Source organism: Schistocerca cancellata, unplaced genomic scaffold (assembly GCF_023864275.1).
Source record: "Schistocerca cancellata isolate TAMUIC-IGC-003103 unplaced genomic scaffold, iqSchCanc2.1 HiC_scaffold_922, whole genome shotgun sequence".
Lineage (NCBI taxonomy): Eukaryota > Metazoa > Arthropoda > Insecta > Orthoptera > Acrididae > Schistocerca > Schistocerca cancellata.
In genome coordinates, this window is record NW_026046930.1 from 1 (window position 1) to 18469 (window position 18469).

Genomic DNA, 18469 nt, shown 5'->3' on the forward strand with positions numbered 1-18469 from the left:
GCCATGGCTGCAGCCAACCAAATTCTACTGCACAATCACTGCATGAAGGAGATTTACCACCAGTAGCCTTTAGATGAAACATGTAAGCTACATAAAGGTTCAACAAAACCTCAACACCAGGGACTGCATTAGCTACCATACAAATAGCTACAAGCACTTACCTTTCTTTCAATCACTCTGCTCTGCACACTACAGCACATGTATGTATTCTCAAAATGAGGCAAAGCCTTGCACAACATTACAGTTCTTCCTGTCCCATGTAACACACACCACATAGGATACTGTATTCAATGTGAGTGCCCTTACTAGGCACTGTGCAGCCTAACACATCAATCATCTCAAGTCAACAAACTCATTGCCCAATATTATCAACAGCAGTTCCATGGTCATAAGTTCTAATTATCAAGGTGTACACACAGCAGTGTCCAAAAAGGATCAAACATCCATATAATGATCAGGACACAAACACAAATTATAACACTGGCAGTGCTGTGAAAATGATTTAAGTACAACACTGGCCTCCCACACACTCACCAACTCTCACTGTACTGCCCTAGTCTCCTCCACTAAATTCTGACAGAAGTTTTGTCAAATCCTACATTTATCAGTAACCACTGCATGTGTGTACCACTAGTATGCTATGGAGCAAGAATTGCCACTGGACAGAACCACATTTCAACTGTCCACATTGGCATCTTTATTCACACATAGCAGTTGCACAACATCTTACACTGAGGAGAATGTTTCTCACCAGCTGTCAAAGACATGTACACAATTCATCAGTGAACACAGCCTAGTCTGTGTACATGGTCCCTAACAACCATCAGCCAAACACTTCCACAAGTGCAGAATGTGTTCACAGATAAACACAGCTTGAAGCATTGTTTCCATGAGACTTACACCCCCTGAGGAGCTGCCAAAAATTGCCACAGAGTCGGTATTTCACGTCTCTCTGGCGGGGTATTGGTAAAAGTTTTCAACTAGCAATAATCGCACCTCAGTTATACTTCATTGGTTACGATATTGCCACTGCGCAAAGATTAACTACCTTGCGCCTGGCACTGCTATTTATACCTGACGTTCGTTCCAAGCACCTACAGGTACTTGCATCATCGCTACCTATCAGTATTACCTTACACTACTCAAGTTCCTTTGGGGAAAACAAATACAGAAATATACAGAAAAAAAACAGTAAAACACATTTTATTAGAGGCAGACTCTCTGTTCTTTGCTCCTTGTGTCTAATAGTTGCTTACACGCCCACTTACCGCCATCTTAAACACTCAAAATTGCACAGTAGTTCTCCCCTTGACCGACAGGCGCGCTACTGCTCACTCGCCTAGCCCCCCCACAGGCGAAAGTAGCACAACCTCATTTAGCAAATACCGGCACACCCATTAAGACTCATCGTTAGATTTTGTTATTTTGTGGCCGCTGGTTAGTACTAGACACCAAGAAAACTGCCAACTGCATTTACATTAACTTAACAAACCATACACTTGTCAGCAAAAGCTGTTTGACGTACTGAGCAGTAGAACGCTAGTTTTACTCGAATCATGCCGTGAAATTGATTAATGTCGATGGGTGAAATATTCGTGTAACAGATTAGGCACCCTGGAAACACAATGAAATGAGATTTACAAATCCTCTCATGTGGCTGGGTTAAGTTGTTGAAATGAGTTTACCTTGCAGGAAAGTACAACTAGAATTCAGTCAGTAAATTGCTTCATAGCGCTGGGAACACATGCTGCAGTCTTAAATATACACGATACACACTTATTCCACATTGCGCCAAACAACCTGCAGAAAAATGTATGTTTTGGGCTCCTCTGCCGTTTATGTTCTTGCCCCAGAACAATCATAGAAAACCCGCCTGCTGTCTCGTTGGCCCCAGCTAATATATTGCCTGACAAAAATGAAAATATCTGAATGTGTGCTAAATAGTATCTCGAGTGCCAACCACTCATAACAGATCCAAACAAATAAGACATTTTCTATGGGTCCATTTGTGCTATGGTAGGCAGCAAATTTTGCTCACCTTGCATATAGGAACAGTCATATTCTCAAATGAAGAGACACAAAGAATGAGCCATCACAAGCCAACTACTTCTGCTCTCAAAAAATGCACCACTCCTGCTACAGTTCTCACCTACACTTGCTCTACCACTGTGTTATTCATTGCATTCCTTGGTTTATATTCACAGATACAATCACAAAATTTACCCCACAACCATTTGTTCCCTCTCTTCAGTATTCCACATGCAATACATTCTCATAGCACACTGGACCATCATTAAGCTCACCATCCCATTTAAACTATCACACTGTATTATCTGTCACATTTGAACAGTAAATCCACAGTTCAAGGAATACACCAAGAAATGCACTAATAACACTGTTCAAAATGTGAATGCCATGGCTGCAGCCAACCAAATTCTACTGCACAATCACTGCATGAAGGAGATTTACCACCAGTAGCCTTTAGATGAAACATGTAAGCTACATAAAGGTTCAACAAAACCTCAACACCAGGGACTGCATTAGCTACCATACAAATAGCTACAAGCACTTACCTTTCTTTCAATCACTCTGCTCTGCACACTACAGCACATGTATGTATTCTCAAAATGAGGCAAAGCCTTGCACAACATTACAGTTCTTCCTGTCCCATGTAACACACACCACATAGGATACTGTATTCAATGTGAGTGCCCTTACTAGGCACTGTGCAGCCTAACACATCAATCATCTCAAGTCAACAAACTCATTGCCCAATATTATCAACAGCAGTTCCATGGTCATAAGTTCTAATTATCAAGGTGTACACACAGCAGTGTCCAAAAAGGATCAAACATCCATATAATGATCAGGACACAAACACAAATTATAACACTGGCAGTGCTGTGAAAATGATTTAAGTACAACACTGGCCTCCCACACACTCACCAACTCTCACTGTACTGCCCTAGTCTCCTCCACTAAATTCTGACAGAAGTTTTGTCAAATCCTACATTTATCAGTAACCACTGCATGTGTGTACCACTAGTATGCTATGGAGCAAGAATTGCCACTGGACAGAACCACATTTCAACTGTCCACATTGGCATCTTTATTCACACATAGCAGTTGCACAACATCTTACACTGAGGAGAATGTTTCTCACCAGCTGTCAAAGACATGTACACAATTCATCAGTGAACACAGCCTAGTCTGTGTACATGGTCCCTAACAACCATCAGCCAAACACTTCCACAAGTGCAGAATGTGTTCACAGATAAACACAGCTTGAAGCATTGTTTCCATGAGACTTACACCCCCTGAGGAGCTGCCAAAAATTGCCACAGAGTCGGTATTTCACGTCTCTCTGGCGGGGTATTGGTAAAAGTTTTCAACTAGCAATAATCGCACCTCAGTTATACTTCATTGGTTACGATATTGCCACTGCGCAAAGATTAACTACCTTGCGCCTGGCACTGCTATTTATACCTGACGTTCGTTCCAAGCACCTACAGGTACTTGCATCATCGCTACCTATCAGTATTACCTTACACTACTCAAGTTCCTTTGGGGAAAACAAATACAGAAATATACAGAAAAAAAACAGTAAAACACATTTTATTAGAGGCAGACTCTCTGTTCTTTGCTCCTTGTGTCTAATAGTTGCTTACACGCCCACTTACCGCCATCTTAAACACTCAAAATTGCACAGTAGTTCTCCCCTTGACCGACAGGCGCGCTACTGCTCACTCGCCTAGCCCCCCCACAGGCGAAAGTAGCACAACCTCATTTAGCAAATACCGGCACACCCATTAAGACTCATCGTTAGATTTTGTTATTTTGTGGCCGCTGGTTAGTACTAGACACCAAGAAAACTGCCAACTGCATTTACATTAACTTAACAAACCATACACTTGTCAGCAAAAGCTGTTTGACGTACTGAGCAGTAGAACGCTAGTTTTACTCGAATCATGCCGTGAAATTGATTAATGTCGATGGGTGAAATATTCGTGTAACAGATTAGGCACCCTGGAAACACAATGAAATGAGATTTACAAATCCTCTCATGTGGCTGGGTTAAGTTGTTGAAATGAGTTTACCTTGCAGGAAAGTACAACTAGAATTCAGTCAGTAAATTGCTTCATAGCGCTGGGAACACATGCTGCAGTCTTAAATATACACGATACACACTTATTCCACATTGCGCCAAACAACCTGCAGAAAAATGTATGTTTTGGGCTCCTCTGCCGTTTATGTTCTTGCCCCAGAACAATCATAGAAAACCCGCCTGCTGTCTCGTTGGCCCCAGCTAATATATTGCCTGACAAAAATGAAAATATCTGAATGTGTGCTAAATAGTATCTCGAGTGCCAACCACTCATAACAGATCCAAACAAATAAGACATTTTCTATGGGTCCATTTGTGCTATGGTAGGCAGCAAATTTTGCTCACCTTGCATATAGGAACAGTCATATTCTCAAATGAAGAGACACAAAGAATGAGCCATCACAAGCCAACTACTTCTGCTCTCAAAAAATGCACCACTCCTGCTACAGTTCTCACCTACACTTGCTCTACCACTGTGTTATTCATTGCATTCCTTGGTTTATATTCACAGATACAATCACAAAATTTACCCCACAACCATTTGTTCCCTCTCTTCAGTATTCCACATGCAATACATTCTCATAGCACACTGGACCATCATTAAGCTCACCATCCCATTTAAACTATCACACTGTATTATCTGTCACATTTGAACAGTAAATCCACAGTTCAAGGAATACACCAAGAAATGCACTAATAACACTGTTCAAAATGTGAATGCCATGGCTGCAGCCAACCAAATTCTACTGCACAATCACTGCATGAAGGAGATTTACCACCAGTAGCCTTTAGATGAAACATGTAAGCTACATAAAGGTTCAACAAAACCTCAACACCAGGGACTGCATTAGCTACCATACAAATAGCTACAAGCACTTACCTTTCTTTCAATCACTCTGCTCTGCACACTACAGCACATGTATGTATTCTCAAAATGAGGCAAAGCCTTGCACAACATTACAGTTCTTCCTGTCCCATGTAACACACACCACATAGGATACTGTATTCAATGTGAGTGCCCTTACTAGGCACTGTGCAGCCTAACACATCAATCATCTCAAGTCAACAAACTCATTGCCCAATATTATCAACAGCAGTTCCATGGTCATAAGTTCTAATTATCAAGGTGTACACACAGCAGTGTCCAAAAAGGATCAAACATCCATATAATGATCAGGACACAAACACAAATTATAACACTGGCAGTGCTGTGAAAATGATTTAAGTACAACACTGGCCTCCCACACACTCACCAACTCTCACTGTACTGCCCTAGTCTCCTCCACTAAATTCTGACAGAAGTTTTGTCAAATCCTACATTTATCAGTAACCACTGCATGTGTGTACCACTAGTATGCTATGGAGCAAGAATTGCCACTGGACAGAACCACATTTCAACTGTCCACATTGGCATCTTTATTCACACATAGCAGTTGCACAACATCTTACACTGAGGAGAATGTTTCTCACCAGCTGTCAAAGACATGTACACAATTCATCAGTGAACACAGCCTAGTCTGTGTACATGGTCCCTAACAACCATCAGCCAAACACTTCCACAAGTGCAGAATGTGTTCACAGATAAACACAGCTTGAAGCATTGTTTCCATGAGACTTACACCCCCTGAGGAGCTGCCAAAAATTGCCACAGAGTCGGTATTTCACGTCTCTCTGGCGGGGTATTGGTAAAAGTTTTCAACTAGCAATAATCGCACCTCAGTTATACTTCATTGGTTACGATATTGCCACTGCGCAAAGATTAACTACCTTGCGCCTGGCACTGCTATTTATACCTGACGTTCGTTCCAAGCACCTACAGGTACTTGCATCATCGCTACCTATCAGTATTACCTTACACTACTCAAGTTCCTTTGGGGAAAACAAATACAGAAATATACAGAAAAAAAACAGTAAAACACATTTTATTAGAGGCAGACTCTCTGTTCTTTGCTCCTTGTGTCTAATAGTTGCTTACACGCCCACTTACCGCCATCTTAAACACTCAAAATTGCACAGTAGTTCTCCCCTTGACCGACAGGCGCGCTACTGCTCACTCGCCTAGCCCCCCCACAGGCGAAAGTAGCACAACCTCATTTAGCAAATACCGGCACACCCATTAAGACTCATCGTTAGATTTTGTTATTTTGTGGCCGCTGGTTAGTACTAGACACCAAGAAAACTGCCAACTGCATTTACATTAACTTAACAAACCATACACTTGTCAGCAAAAGCTGTTTGACGTACTGAGCAGTAGAACGCTAGTTTTACTCGAATCATGCCGTGAAATTGATTAATGTCGATGGGTGAAATATTCGTGTAACAGATTAGGCACCCTGGAAACACAATGAAATGAGATTTACAAATCCTCTCATGTGGCTGGGTTAAGTTGTTGAAATGAGTTTACCTTGCAGGAAAGTACAACTAGAATTCAGTCAGTAAATTGCTTCATAGCGCTGGGAACACATGCTGCAGTCTTAAATATACACGATACACACTTATTCCACATTGCGCCAAACAACCTGCAGAAAAATGTATGTTTTGGGCTCCTCTGCCGTTTATGTTCTTGCCCCAGAACAATCATAGAAAACCCGCCTGCTGTCTCGTTGGCCCCAGCTAATATATTGCCTGACAAAAATGAAAATATCTGAATGTGTGCTAAATAGTATCTCGAGTGCCAACCACTCATAACAGATCCAAACAAATAAGACATTTTCTATGGGTCCATTTGTGCTATGGTAGGCAGCAAATTTTGCTCACCTTGCATATAGGAACAGTCATATTCTCAAATGAAGAGACACAAAGAATGAGCCATCACAAGCCAACTACTTCTGCTCTCAAAAAATGCACCACTCCTGCTACAGTTCTCACCTACACTTGCTCTACCACTGTGTTATTCATTGCATTCCTTGGTTTATATTCACAGATACAATCACAAAATTTACCCCACAACCATTTGTTCCCTCTCTTCAGTATTCCACATGCAATACATTCTCATAGCACACTGGACCATCATTAAGCTCACCATCCCATTTAAACTATCACACTGTATTATCTGTCACATTTGAACAGTAAATCCACAGTTCAAGGAATACACCAAGAAATGCACTAATAACACTGTTCAAAATGTGAATGCCATGGCTGCAGCCAACCAAATTCTACTGCACAATCACTGCATGAAGGAGATTTACCACCAGTAGCCTTTAGATGAAACATGTAAGCTACATAAAGGTTCAACAAAACCTCAACACCAGGGACTGCATTAGCTACCATACAAATAGCTACAAGCACTTACCTTTCTTTCAATCACTCTGCTCTGCACACTACAGCACATGTATGTATTCTCAAAATGAGGCAAAGCCTTGCACAACATTACAGTTCTTCCTGTCCCATGTAACACACACCACATAGGATACTGTATTCAATGTGAGTGCCCTTACTAGGCACTGTGCAGCCTAACACATCAATCATCTCAAGTCAACAAACTCATTGCCCAATATTATCAACAGCAGTTCCATGGTCATAAGTTCTAATTATCAAGGTGTACACACAGCAGTGTCCAAAAAGGATCAAACATCCATATAATGATAAGGACACAAACACAAATTATAACACTGGCAGTGCTGTGAAAATGATTTAAGTACAACACTGGCCTCCCACACACTCACCAACTCTCACTGTACTGCCCTAGTCTCCTCCACTAAATTCTGACAGAAGTTTTGTCAAATCCTACATTTATCAGTAACCACTGCATGTGTGTACCACTAGTATGCTATGGAGCAAGAATTGCCACTGGACAGAACCACATTTCAACTGTCCACATTGGCATCTTTATTCACACATAGCAGTTGCACAACATCTTACACTGAGGAGAATGTTTCTCACCAGCTGTCAAAGACATGTACACAATTCATCAGTGAACACAGCCTAGTCTGTGTACATGGTCCCTAACAACCATCAGCCAAACACTTCCACAAGTGCAGAATGTGTTCACAGATAAACACAGCTTGAAGCATTGTTTCCATGAGACTTACACCCCCTGAGGAGCTGCCAAAAATTGCCACAGAGTCGGTATTTCACGTCTCTCTGGCGGGGTATTGGTAAAAGTTTTCAACTAGCAATAATCGCACCTCAGTTATACTTCATTGGTTACGATATTGCCACTGCGCAAAGATTAACTACCTTGCGCCTGGCACTGCTATTTATACCTGACGTTCGTTCCAAGCACCTACAGGTACTTGCATCATCGCTACCTATCAGTATTACCTTACACTACTCAAGTTCCTTTGGGGAAAACAAATACAGAAATATACAGAAAAAAAAACAGTAAAACACATTTTATTAGAGGCAGACTCTCTGTTCTTTGCTCCTTGTGTCTAATAGTTGCTTACACGCCCACTTACCGCCATCTTAAACACTCAAAATTGCACAGTAGTTCTCCCCTTGACCGACAGGCGCGCTACTGCTCACTCGCCTAGCCCCCCCACAGGCGAAAGTAGCACAACCTCATTTAGCAAATACCGGCACACCCATTAAGACTCATCGTTAGATTTTGTTATTTTGTGGCCGCTGGTTAGTACTAGACACCAAGAAAACTGCCAACTGCATTTACATTAACTTAACAAACCATACACTTGTCAGCAAAAGCTGTTTGACGTACTGAGCAGTAGAACGCTAGTTTTACTCGAATCATGCCGTGAAATTGATTAATGTCGATGGGTGAAATATTCGTGTAACAGATTAGGCACCCTGGAAACACAATGAAATGAGATTTACAAATCCTCTCATGTGGCTGGGTTAAGTTGTTGAAATGAGTTTACCTTGCAGGAAAGTACAACTAGAATTCAGTCAGTAAATTGCTTCATAGCGCTGGGAACACATGCTGCAGTCTTAAATATACACGATACACACTTATTCCACATTGCGCCAAACAACCTGCAGAAAAATGTATGTTTTGGGCTCCTCTGCCGTTTATGTTCTTGCCCCAGAACAATCATAGAAAACCCGCCTGCTGTCTCGTTGGCCCCAGCTAATATATTGCCTGACAAAAATGAAAATATCTGAATGTGTGCTAAATAGTATCTCGAGTGCCAACCACTCATAACAGATCCAAACAAATAAGACATTTTCTATGGGTCCATTTGTGCTATGGTAGGCAGCAAATTTTGCTCACCTTGCATATAGGAACAGTCATATTCTCAAATGAAGAGACACAAAGAATGAGCCATCACAAGCCAACTACTTCTGCTCTCAAAAAATGCACCACTCCTGCTACAGTTCTCACCTACACTTGCTCTACCACTGTGTTATTCATTGCATTCCTTGGTTTATATTCACAGATACAATCACAAAATTTACCCCACAACCATTTGTTCCCTCTCTTCAGTATTCCACATGCAATACATTCTCATAGCACACTGGACCATCATTAAGCTCACCATCCCATTTAAACTATCACACTGTATTATCTGTCACATTTGAACAGTAAATCCACAGTTCAAGGAATACACCAAGAAATGCACTAATAACACTGTTAAAAATGTGAATGCCATGGCTGCAGCCAACCAAATTCTACTGCACAATCACTGCATGAAGGAGATTTACCACCAGTAGCCTTTAGATGAAACATGTAAGCTACATAAAGGTTCAACAAAACCTCAACACCAGGGACTGCATTAGCTACCATACAAATAGCTACAAGCACTTACCTTTCTTTCAATCACTCTGCTCTGCACACTACAGCACATGTATGTATTCTCAAAATGAGGCAAAGCCTTGCACAACATTACAGTTCTTCCTGTCCCATGTAACACACACCACATAGGATACTGTATTCAATGTGAGTGCCCTTACTAGGCACTGTGCAGCCTAACACATCAATCATCTCAAGTCAACAAACTCATTGCCCAATATTATCAACAGCAGTTCCATGGTCATAAGTTCTAATTATCAAGGTGTACACACAGCAGTGTCCAAAAAGGATCAAACATCCATATAATGATCAGGACACAAACACAAATTATAACACTGGCAGTGCTGTGAAAATGATTTAAGTACAACACTGGCCTCCCACACACTCACCAACTCTCACTGTACTGCCCTAGTCTCCTCCACTAAATTCTGACAGAAGTTTTGTCAAATCCTACATTTATCAGTAACCACTGCATGTGTGTACCACTAGTATGCTATGGAGCAAGAATTGCCACTGGACAGAACCACATTTCAACTGTCCACATTGGCATCTTTATTCACACATAGCAGTTGCACAACATCTTACACTGAGGAGAATGTTTCTCACCAGCTGTCAAAGACATGTACACAATTCATCAGTGAACACAGCCTAGTCTGTGTACATGGTCCCTAACAACCATCAGCCAAACACTTCCACAAGTGCAGAATGTGTTCACAGATAAACACAGCTTGAAGCATTGTTTCCATGAGACTTACACCCCCTGAGGAGCTGCCAAAAATTGCCACAGAGTCGGTATTTCACGTCTCTCTGGCGGGGTATTGGTAAAAGTTTTCAACTAGCAATAATCGCACCTCAGTTATACTTCATTGGTTACGATATTGCCACTGCGCAAAGATTAACTACCTTGCGCCTGGCACTGCTATTTATACCTGACGTTCGTTCCAAGCACCTACAGGTACTTGCATCATCGCTACCTATCAGTATTACCTTACACTACTCAAGTTCCTTTGGGGAAAACAAATACAGAAATATACAGAAAAAAAAACAGTAAAACACATTTTATTAGAGGCAGACTCTCTGTTCTTTGCTCCTTGTGTCTAATAGTTGCTTACACGCCCACTTACCGCCATCTTAAACACTCAAAATTGCACAGTAGTTCTCCCCTTGACCGACAGGCGCGCTACTGCTCACTCGCCTAGCCCCCCCACAGGCGAAAGTAGCACAACCTCATTTAGCAAATACCGGCACACCCATTAAGACTCATCGTTAGATTTTGTTATTTTGTGGCCGCTGGTTAGTACTAGACACCAAGAAAACTGCCAACTGCATTTACATTAACTTAACAAACCATACACTTGTCAGCAAAAGCTGTTTGACGTACTGAGCAGTAGAACGCTAGTTTTACTCGAATCATGCCGTGAAATTGATTAATGTCGATGGGTGAAATATTCGTGTAACAGATTAGGCACCCTGGAAACACAATGAAATGAGATTTACAAATCCTCTCATGTGGCTGGGTTAAGTTGTTGAAATGAGTTTACCTTGCAGGAAAGTACAACTAGAATTCAGTCAGTAAATTGCTTCATAGCGCTGGGAACACATGCTGCAGTCTTAAATATACACGATACACACTTATTCCACATTGCGCCAAACAACCTGCAGAAAAATGTATGTTTTGGGCTCCTCTGCCGTTTATGTTCTTGCCCCAGAACAATCATAGAAAACCCGCCTGCTGTCTCGTTGGCCCCAGCTAATATATTGCCTGACAAAAATGAAAATATCTGAATGTGTGCTAAATAGTATCTCGAGTGCCAACCACTCATAACAGATCCAAACAAATAAGACATTTTCTATGGGTCCATTTGTGCTATGGTAGGCAGCAAATTTTGCTCACCTTGCATATAGGAACAGTCATATTCTCAAATGAAGAGACACAAAGAATGAGCCATCACAAGCCAACTACTTCTGCTCTCAAAAAATGCACCACTCCTGCTACAGTTCTCACCTACACTTGCTCTACCACTGTGTTATTCATTGCATTCCTTGGTTTATATTCACAGATACAATCACAAAATTTACCCCACAACCATTTGTTCCCTCTCTTCAGTATTCCACATGCAATACATTCTCATAGCACACTGGACCATCATTAAGCTCACCATCCCATTTAAACTATCACACTGTATTATCTGTCACATTTGAACAGTAAATCCACAGTTCAAGGAATACACCAAGAAATGCACTAATAACACTGTTAAAAATGTGAATGCCATGGCTGCAGCCAACCAAATTCTACTGCACAATCACTGCATGAAGGAGATTTACCACCAGTAGCCTTTAGATGAAACATGTAAGCTACATAAAGGTTCAACAAAACCTCAACACCAGGGACTGCATTAGCTACCATACAAATAGCTACAAGCACTTACCTTTCTTTCAATCACTCTGCTCTGCACACTACAGCACATGTATGTATTCTCAAAATGAGGCAAAGCCTTGCACAACATTACAGTTCTTCCTGTCCCATGTAACACACACCACATAGGATACTGTATTCAATGTGAGTGCCCTTACTAGGCACTGTGCAGCCTAACACATCAATCATCTCAAGTCAACAAACTCATTGCCCAATATTATCAACAGCAGTTCCATGGTCATAAGTTCTAATTATCAAGGTGTACACACAGCAGTGTCCAAAAAGGATCAAACATCCATATAATGATCAGGACACAAACACAAATTATAACACTGGCAGTGCTGTGAAAATGATTTAAGTACAACACTGGCCTCCCACACACTCACCAACTCTCACTGTACTGCCCTAGTCTCCTCCACTAAATTCTGACAGAAGTTTTGTCAAATCCTACATTTATCAGTAACCACTGCATGTGTGTACCACTAGTATGCTATGGAGCAAGAATTGCCACTGGACAGAACCACATTTCAACTGTCCACATTGGCATCTTTATTCACACATAGCAGTTGCACAACATCTTACACTGAGGAGAATGTTTCTCACCAGCTGTCAAAGACATGTACACAATTCATCAGTGAACACAGCCTAGTCTGTGTACATGGTCCCTAACAACCATCAGCCAAACACTTCCACAAGTGCAGAATGTGTTCACAGATAAACACAGCTTGAAGCATTGTTTCCATGAGACTTACACCCCCTGAGGAGCTGCCAAAAATTGCCACAGAGTCGGTATTTCACGTCTCTCTGGCGGGGTATTGGTAAAAGTTTTCAACTAGCAATAATCGCACCTCAGTTATACTTCATTGGTTACGATATTGCCACTGCGCAAAGATTAACTACCTTGCGCCTGGCACTGCTATTTATACCTGACGTTCGTTCCAAGCACCTACAGGTACTTGCATCATCGCTACCTATCAGTATTACCTTACACTACTCAAGTTCCTTTGGGGAAAACAAATACAGAAATATACAGAAAAAAAACAGTAAAACACATTTTATTAGAGGCAGACTCTCTGTTCTTTGCTCCTTGTGTCTAATAGTTGCTTACACGCCCACTTACCGCCATCTTAAACACTCAAAATTGCACAGTAGTTCTCCCCTTGACCGACAGGCGCGCTACTGCTCACTCGCCTAGCCCCCCCACAGGCGAAAGTAGCACAACCTCATTTAGCAAATACCGGCACACCCATTAAGACTCATCGTTAGATTTTGTTATTTTGTGGCCGCTGGTTAGTACTAGACACCAAGAAAACTGCCAACTGCATTTACATTAACTTAACAAACCATACACTTGTCAGCAAAAGCTGTTTGACGTACTGAGCAGTAGAACGCTAGTTTTACTCGAATCATGCCGTGAAATTGATTAATGTCGATGGGTGAAATATTCGTGTAACAGATTAGGCACCCTGGAAACACAATGAAATGAGATTTACAAATCCTCTCATGTGGCTGGGTTAAGTTGTTGAAATGAGTTTACCTTGCAGGAAAGTACAACTAGAATTCAGTCAGTAAATTGCTTCATAGCGCTGGGAACACATGCTGCAGTCTTAAATATACACGATACACACTTATTCCACATTGCGCCAAACAACCTGCAGAAAAATGTATGTTTTGGGCTCCTCTGCCGTTTATGTTCTTGCCCCAGAACAATCATAGAAAACCCGCCTGCTGTCTCGTTGGCCCCAGCTAATATATTGCCTGACAAAAATGAAAATATCTGAATGTGTGCTAAATAGTATCTCGAGTGCCAACCACTCATAACAGATCCAAACAAATAAGACATTTTCTATGGGTCCATTTGTGCTATGGTAGGCAGCAAATTTTGCTCACCTTGCATATAGGAACAGTCATATTCTCAAATGAAGAGACACAAAGAATGAGCCATCACAAGCCAACTACTTCTGCTCTCAAAAAATGCACCACTCCTGCTACAGTTCTCACCTACACTTGCTCTACCACTGTGTTATTCATTGCATTCCTTGGTTTATATTCACAGATACAATCACAAAATTTACCCCACAACCATTTGTTCCCTCTCTTCAGTATTCCACATGCAATACATTCTCATAGCACACTGGACCATCATTAAGCTCACCATCCCATTTAAACTATCACACTGTATTATCTGTCACATTTGAACAGTAAATCCACAGTTCAAGGAATACACCAAGAAATGCACTAATAACACTGTTCAAAATGTGAATGCCATGGCTGCAGCCAACCAAATTCTACTGCACAATCACTGCATGAAGGAGATTTACCACCAGTAGCCTTTAGATGAAACATGTAAGCTACATAAAGGTTCAACAAAACCTCAACACCAGGGACTGCATTAGCTACCATACAAATAGCTACAAGCACTTACCTTTCTTTCAATCACTCTGCTCTGCACACTACAGCACATGTATGTATTCTCAAAATGAGGCAAAGCCTTGCACAACATTACAGTTCTTCCTGTCCCATGTAACACACACCACATAGGATACTGTATTCAATGTGAGTGCCCTTACTAGGCACTGTGCAGCCTAACACATCAATCATCTCAAGTCAACAAACTCATTGCCCAATATTATCAACAGCAGTTCCATGGTCATAAGTTCTAATTATCAAGGTGTACACACAGCAGTGTCCAAAAAGGATCAAACATCCATATAATGATCAGGACACAAACACAAATTATAACACTGGCAGTGCTGTGAAAATGATTTAAGTACAACACTGGCCTCCCACACACTCACCAACTCTCACTGTACTGCCCTAGTCTCCTCCACTAAATTCTGACAGAAGTTTTGTCAAATCCTACATTTATCAGTAACCACTGCATGTGTGTACCACTAGTATGCTATGGAGCAAGAATTGCCACTGGACAGAACCACATTTCAACTGTCCACATTGGCATCTTTATTCACACATAGCAGTTGCACAACATCTTACACTGAGGAGAATGTTTCTCACCAGCTGTCAAAGACATGTACACAATTCATCAGTGAACACAGCCTAGTCTGTGTACATGGTCCCTAACAACCATCAGCCAAACACTTCCACAAGTGCAGAATGTGTTCACAGATAAACACAGCTTGAAGCATTGTTTCCATGAGACTTACACCCCCTGAGGAGCTGCCAAAAATTGCCACAGAGTCGGTATTTCACGTCTCTCTGGCGGGGTATTGGTAAAAGTTTTCAACTAGCAATAATCGCACCTCAGTTATACTTCATTGGTTACGATATTGCCACTGCGCAAAGATTAACTACCTTGCGCCTGGCACTGCTATTTATACCTGACGTTCGTTCCAAGCACCTACAGGTACTTGCATCATCGCTACCTATCAGTATTACCTTACACTACTCAAGTTCCTTTGGGGAAAACAAATACAGAAATATACAGAAAAAAAAACAGTAAAACACATTTTATTAGAGGCAGACTCTCTGTTCTTTGCTCCTTGTGTCTAATAGTTGCTTACACGCCCACTTACCGCCATCTTAAACACTCAAAATTGCACAGTAGTTCTCCCCTTGACCGACAGGGGCGCTACTGCTCACTCGCCTAGCCCCCCCACAGGCGAAAGTAGCACAACCTCATTTAGCAAATACCGGCACACCCATTAAGACTCATCGTTAGATTTTGTTATTTTGTGGCCGCTGGTTAGTACTAGACACCAAGAAAACTGCCAACTGCATTTACATTAACTTAACAAACCATACACTTGTCAGCAAAAGCTGTTTGACGTACTGAGCAGTAGAACGCTAGTTTTACTCGAATCATGCCGTGAAATTGATTAATGTCGATGGGTGAAATATTCGTGTAACAGATTAGGCACCCTGGAAACACAATGAAATGAGATTTACAAATCCTCTCATGTGGCTGGGTTAAGTTGTTGAAATGAGTTTACCTTGCAGGAAAGTACAACTAGAATTCAGTCAGTAAATTGCTTCATAGCGCTGGGAACACATGCTGCAGTCTTAAATATACACGATACACACTTATTCCACATTGCGCCAAACAACCTGCAGAAAAATGTATGTTTTGGGCTCCTCTGCCGTTTATGTTCTTGCCCCAGAACAATCATAGAAAACCCGCCTGCTGTCTCGTTGGCCCCAGCTAATATATTGCCTGACAAAAATGAAAATATCTGAATGTGTGCTAAATAGTATCTCGAGTGCCAACCACTCATAACAGATCCAAACAAATAAGACATTTTCTATGGGTCCATTTGTGCTATGGTAGGCAGCAAATTTTGCTCACCTTGCATATAGGAACAGTCATATTCTCAAATGAAGAGACACAAAGAATGAGCCATCACAAGCCAACTACTTCTGCTCTCAAAAAATGCACCACTCCTGCTACAGTTCTCACCTACATTTGCTCTACCACTGTGTTATTCATTGCATTCCTTGGTTTATATTCACAGATACAATCACAAAATTTACCCCACAACCATTTGTTCCCTCTCTTCAGTATTCCACATGCAATACATTCTCATAGCACACTGGACCATCATTAAGCTCACCATCCCATTTAAACTATCACACTGTATTATCTGTCACATTTGAACAGTAAATCCACAGTTCAAGGAATACACCAAGAAATGCACTAATAACACTGTTCAAAATGTGAATGCCATGGCTGCAGCCAACCAAATTCTACTGCACAATCACTGCATGAAGGAGATTTACCACCAGTAGCCTTTAGATGAAACATGTAAGCTACATAAAGGTTCAACAAAACCTCAACACCAGGGACTGCATTAGCTACCATACAAATAGCTACAAGCACTTACCTTTCTTTCAATCACTCTGCTCTGCACACTACAGCACATGTATGTATTCTCAAAATGAGGCAAAGCCTTGCACAACATTACAGTTCTTCCTGTCCCATGTAACACACACCACATAGGATACTGTATTCAATGTGAGTGCCCTTACTAGGCACTGTGCAGCCTAACACATCAATCATCTCAAGTCAACAAACTCATTGCCCAATATTATCAACAGCAGTTCCATGGTCATAAGTTCTAATTATCAAGGTGTACACACAGCAGTGTCCAAAAAGGATCAAACATCCATATAATGATCAGGACACAAACACAAATTATAACACTGGCAGTGCTGTGAAAATGATTTAAGTACAACACTGGCCTCCCACACACTCACCAACTCTCACTGTACTGCCCTAGTCTCCTCCACTAAATTCTGACAGAAGTTTTGTCAAATCCTACATTTATCAGTAACCACTGCATGTGTGTACCACTAGTATGCTATGGAGCAAGAATTGCCACTGGACAGAACCACATTTCAACTGTCCACATTGGCATCTTTATTCACACATAGCAGTTGCACAACATCTTACACTGAGGAGAATGTTTCTCACCAGCTGTCAAAGACATGTACACAATTCATCAGTGAACACAGCCTAGTCTGTGTACATGGTCCCTAACAACCATCAGCCAAACACTTCCACAAGTGCAGAATGTGTTCACAGATAAACACAGCTTGAAGCATTGTTTCCATGAGACTTACACCCCCTGAGGAGCTGCCAAAAATTGCCACAGAGTCGGTATTTCACGTCTCTCTGGCGGGGTATTGGTAAAAGTTTTCAACTAGCAATAATCGCACCTCAGTTATACTTCATTGGTTACGATATTGCCACTGCGCAAAGATTAACTACCTTGCGCCTGGCACTGCTATTTATACCTGACGTTCGTTCCAAGCACCTACAGGTACTTGCATCATCGCTACCTATCAGTATTACCTTACACTACTCAAGTTCCTTTGGGGAAAACAAATACAGAAATATACAGAAAAAAAAACAGTAAAACACATTTTATTAGAGGCAGACTCTCTGTTCTTTGCTCCTTGTGTCTAATAGTTGCTTACACGCCCACTTACCGCCATCTTAAACACTCAAAATTGCACAGTAGTTCTCCCCTTGACCGACAGGCGCGCTACTGCTCACTCGCCTAGCCCCCCCACAGGCGAAAGTAGCACAACCTCATTTAGCAAATACCGGCACACCCATTAAGACTCATCGTTAGATTTTGTTATTTTGTGGCCGCTGGTTAGTACTAGACACCAAGAAAACTGCCAACTGCATTTACATTAACTTAACAAACCATACACTTGTCAGCAAAAGCTGTTTGACGTACTGAGCAGTAGAACGCTAGTTTTACTCGAATCATGCCGTGAAATTGATTAATGTCGA

The 18469-nt window shown here is 41.5% G+C and overlaps 8 non-coding genes across 8 annotated transcripts; all 8 read right to left on the minus strand.

Annotated features, from left to right (window-relative positions):
• Window positions 1–901: 901 nt before the first annotated feature.
• Window positions 902–1041, minus strand: LOC126149275 (U4 spliceosomal RNA). Its single transcript, XR_007530773.1, has one exon. It is a non-coding gene; the product is annotated as a U4 spliceosomal RNA (small nuclear RNA).
• Window positions 1042–3313: 2272 nt separating this feature from the next.
• LOC126149287 (U4 spliceosomal RNA) lies at window positions 3314–3453 on the minus strand. The gene has a single exon (XR_007530784.1). It is a non-coding gene; the product is annotated as a U4 spliceosomal RNA (small nuclear RNA).
• A 2272-nt stretch (window positions 3454–5725) lies between these two features.
• LOC126149288 (U4 spliceosomal RNA) lies at window positions 5726–5865 on the minus strand. The gene has a single exon (XR_007530785.1). It is a non-coding gene; the product is annotated as a U4 spliceosomal RNA (small nuclear RNA).
• A 2272-nt stretch (window positions 5866–8137) lies between these two features.
• Window positions 8138–8277, minus strand: LOC126149289 (U4 spliceosomal RNA). The gene has a single exon (XR_007530787.1). It is a non-coding gene; the product is annotated as a U4 spliceosomal RNA (small nuclear RNA).
• A 2273-nt stretch (window positions 8278–10550) lies between these two features.
• On the minus strand, window positions 10551–10690 carry LOC126149290 (U4 spliceosomal RNA). Its single transcript, XR_007530788.1, has one exon. It is a non-coding gene; the product is annotated as a U4 spliceosomal RNA (small nuclear RNA).
• A 2273-nt stretch (window positions 10691–12963) lies between these two features.
• LOC126149276 (U4 spliceosomal RNA) lies at window positions 12964–13103 on the minus strand. Its single transcript, XR_007530774.1, has one exon. It is a non-coding gene; the product is annotated as a U4 spliceosomal RNA (small nuclear RNA).
• Window positions 13104–15375: 2272 nt separating this feature from the next.
• On the minus strand, window positions 15376–15515 carry LOC126149277 (U4 spliceosomal RNA). The gene has a single exon (XR_007530775.1). It is a non-coding gene; the product is annotated as a U4 spliceosomal RNA (small nuclear RNA).
• A 2273-nt stretch (window positions 15516–17788) lies between these two features.
• LOC126149278 (U4 spliceosomal RNA) lies at window positions 17789–17928 on the minus strand. Its single transcript, XR_007530776.1, has one exon. It is a non-coding gene; the product is annotated as a U4 spliceosomal RNA (small nuclear RNA).
• Between the last annotated feature and the right edge of the window lie 541 nt (window positions 17929–18469).